Genomic DNA, 3,350 nt, shown 5'->3' with positions numbered 1-3,350 from the left:
CCCCTACTCCTTAAGGTATTATCTGTATTATCTTAGATCATTTAGCCTTTCTGCATTTAAGGCTCGTGGATTTCATAAAATAAAAATGGGCATATCACTTTTACATAGGAATCCCCTGGTAGCTTCCAGAGCCTCCTGCCCCTTTACCAGACAGCAACTTAACCAACTCTTTTTCTTTAAGCACATGTTTAGTTTCCAATAACCCATGAGGATCTACTAAGTTTTAGTGTCGAGATAGACATAGAGATTGGATGACCCAAACTCTTGTTTTCTCTTTGCCAACCTCTACTATAGAGGCTATACAATCTAAAAATTCTACTTCTCTATCTCCATTACAGCTAAGTGTAACCATGTGACACACAGTTTCTGTTTTTTCCCTTTCTCCTTTTACCTGCTGGAATGCAGATGTGATTGTTAGAGGTGAAGCAGTCATTTGCAGTCACAAGGCAAGGAAAATGAGGATGCAGGCTGCATGGTCAAAAATACAAGGACAGAAATATGGAAAGAATTGCATCTCGGTAATTTTACCAGATGACTTTGTTGGTCATGGGATGGCTACTAGATGTATGATGTAGTAGCCATACATGACTATTTCGATTTTAATTTTAGTTAATTAAAAGTGAATGAAATTAGCAACTCCCCTGGCTGGCTGTGTGTGAATATGCAGGCACCTCTCTTTTTCTTTCTTCTTTTCCTAATATACCTGCTCATTTAAAATGTAAAAAAGGGCCTTCCTGGTGGCGCAAGGGGTTAGGATGCAACCTATGAATCTATCCGCAGCCACTGCAGCACGAGTTTGATCCCCAGCCAGGGAGCCACCCACATGGCGCAGCAGACCTCTCCTGACTCTCCTGTCAGCAGTGTATTTCAGTCAGTCTGCCTGTTCTGTTCCCCACTCTGTCTCTGGTGAATCCTCTCACCCCCCGCATCTCTGGCCTGTACTCCAGTTATTGTATGCATAAAAAAATAAATCTTAAAAAAAATAAAATGTAAAAAAAAGTGAATCAAATTAGATTTTTAGTCCCTTAACTGCACTAGCCAAATTTGCCGTCCTCAATAGCCATGTGTAACTAGTGGCTAATGTATCGAACAGCCAGGATTTTAGAACATGTCCATCATCGAGAAAGCTCTACCTGACCACACAGATAAATCTACAGCATTCCTAACTGATACAGTATGTTTTGTTTTGTTTTGTTTTTTTTAAGATTTATTTATTTGTACAAGCACTGGGTACAGTCAAAAGTGCAGGAGGGTGAGAGAATTCACCAGAGCCAGAGCGGGGAGCAGAACAGGCAGACCGACAAAGTACACTGCTGAGGGGAGCAGTGGGCGAGACAGGAGAGGTCTGAGCGCCATGTGGGACCCTTGCCGGCGGCCAGGGATCAAACCGGCGCTGCAGAGGCCACGGGCAGCTTCGCAGCCCAGCGCTCAACCAAAATACAGTGTATTTTGAAATAAGTTCAGGAAAAAAAGGAGAGGTTTTAAAAACCATCTCCCAAAGCAAAATCATGTGCATTTCCCTATAACAGTTAGGTTTGTTTGTGACTAAATTGAAGCCAAAAGTTTTTATTTTCTCCTTCTTCTCCCCAAAAATAAGCAATGAGAATAAAACCATGCTGAAACCTCCCAAACCAATCATGTTCCATTATTTCTCACAGTCAGGAAAGAATAATGTTTCTCCAATTATTTGAAGCAATAGCCAGACCTGGAAACAGAAGGAAGTGCTATTGGGATGCATGTGGAAAACAGAAAGGAATGAGTCAGAACAAAACAGAGATGATGTCTATTCTAGTTTCTAATAACTATTCTTGAATGACATTTAATGGGCTTTCGAAGCCACCTGATTTCAGGTGAAACAAGGTAAGTGGAGGCTTAGGGAGGTTTCTGCGGGGTAAGCACAGACTAACAAAATTATCTGTTGCTGCTCAGCTTTTTATGGGTATTTGTCATCTGAATGTTTTCTACTACAATATTGTAAAACTAAATAAATAACAACAAGAAGAGAATATCCCCTCTCTGTGTTATCATTTGTTTGAATCTTTCTTTCTTTTGATTTTGTTTCTTTTTTTTTCTAAAGACTGTTTTTATCATTGCACCAATACACTGAACCATGATTTAGAAGACACGAGAATGTTAATATAATACTCATGATCAAAGCAAATAAACAAATGGATCTGAAATGGCTTTATAAGTTATATAATGCCTCAATACATTAGAGAAACAGACTGCTCATGAATTGCTTTCTCATTTCATGTTTTTCACACTGTCCTTTCTTGATGGAAAGCTTCAGTTGGGAACAGCCACTGCCATCATCATCTCTTCAAAGGGGGAGACTTTGCCCAAAGGTTCTTCTCCAGGCTCTTTTTACCCAGTACAGCAGTGTGGAGAGATAGGTACTCCATTTCTTGGGACTTCACAAAGGAACATTCGGCAGCTCCTTCATTTCCACTCATTGCATCCACAAGGGAGAAGACCAACTGGCTCCAGAATTCACCATGGACAGGATGGCAGATCCTCCTCCTGCTTTAGCCTTGACCACCTCTTAGCCCACCTCCTGGATCCATCCCGTGCGCGCCATTAGCTAGTCCTCGGGGAAGTTCACCTAGGAGTGCACTGAGAAATGGGGGATGGGCTTCTCAGCACTGCTGCGATGACAGGCATATTGGCTTGAGATGTGTCCAAACCCTGCAGTTCTGCAACAAAAGTGCTAGCTCTGACAATGTTCAGGGTAGTCACCCCAAAGATTTTATTGGGGTTGTATACTCCGTGTTTCTTGAAAACTTTTCCTGTGATTGGGATGGTGGAGTTGATCAGATTTGCAGTGACACAGATCATGGCATCTGGGCAATGCCAGGCAAAGGTTGCAGCCAGGGTGGCCACCATTGTGGACTGGTGTTGACCAGGCCATCTCATGTCATGCCTGGGTTTCTTGGGACTCTTGCTGGAATAACCACCACATCACAACCTCAGGCAGACTGGTAGCTGCTCAGATCCGAGGTAGCCTTTCACACTCTCTGGTCTCGATGTGGCTCAAATATGCAACCACTTTGGCGTGTGATCAATATCGCAGACCTCAGGCGGCTAGCCAAAGGGCTGTTCTTCAAAAGAACACCCATACCCCTATGTTTATTGCAGCACTATTTATAATAGGTAAAACCTGGAGACAACCCAAATGCCCAAAAATCGATGACTGGATCAAGAAGATGTGGTATATACACACAATGGAATACTATTCAGCAATCAAAAAAGATAAACTCATGCCATTCACAGCAACATGGATGGAGCTAGAAGAAATCATGCTCAGTGAAATAAGTCAGAAGGAAAAATAAAAATATCAAATGGTTTCACTT

The 3,350-nt window shown here is 42.1% G+C and overlaps 1 pseudogene; it reads right to left on the bottom strand.

Annotated features, from left to right (window-relative positions):
- Positions 1-2,286: 2,286 nt before the first annotated feature.
- Positions 2,287-3,116, bottom strand: LOC119245686 (malate dehydrogenase, mitochondrial-like; annotated as a pseudogene).
- Positions 3,117-3,350: the final 234 nt, after the last annotated feature.

Source organism: Talpa occidentalis, unplaced genomic scaffold, assembly GCF_014898055.3.
Source record: "Talpa occidentalis isolate TD23 unplaced genomic scaffold, MPIMG_talOcc4v2.1 talOcc4.15, whole genome shotgun sequence".
Classification (NCBI taxonomy): domain Eukaryota; kingdom Metazoa; phylum Chordata; class Mammalia; order Eulipotyphla; family Talpidae; genus Talpa; species Talpa occidentalis.
Note: the sequence above shows the minus strand (reverse complement) of the source record. Positions and strands in the feature narration are given on the sequence as shown.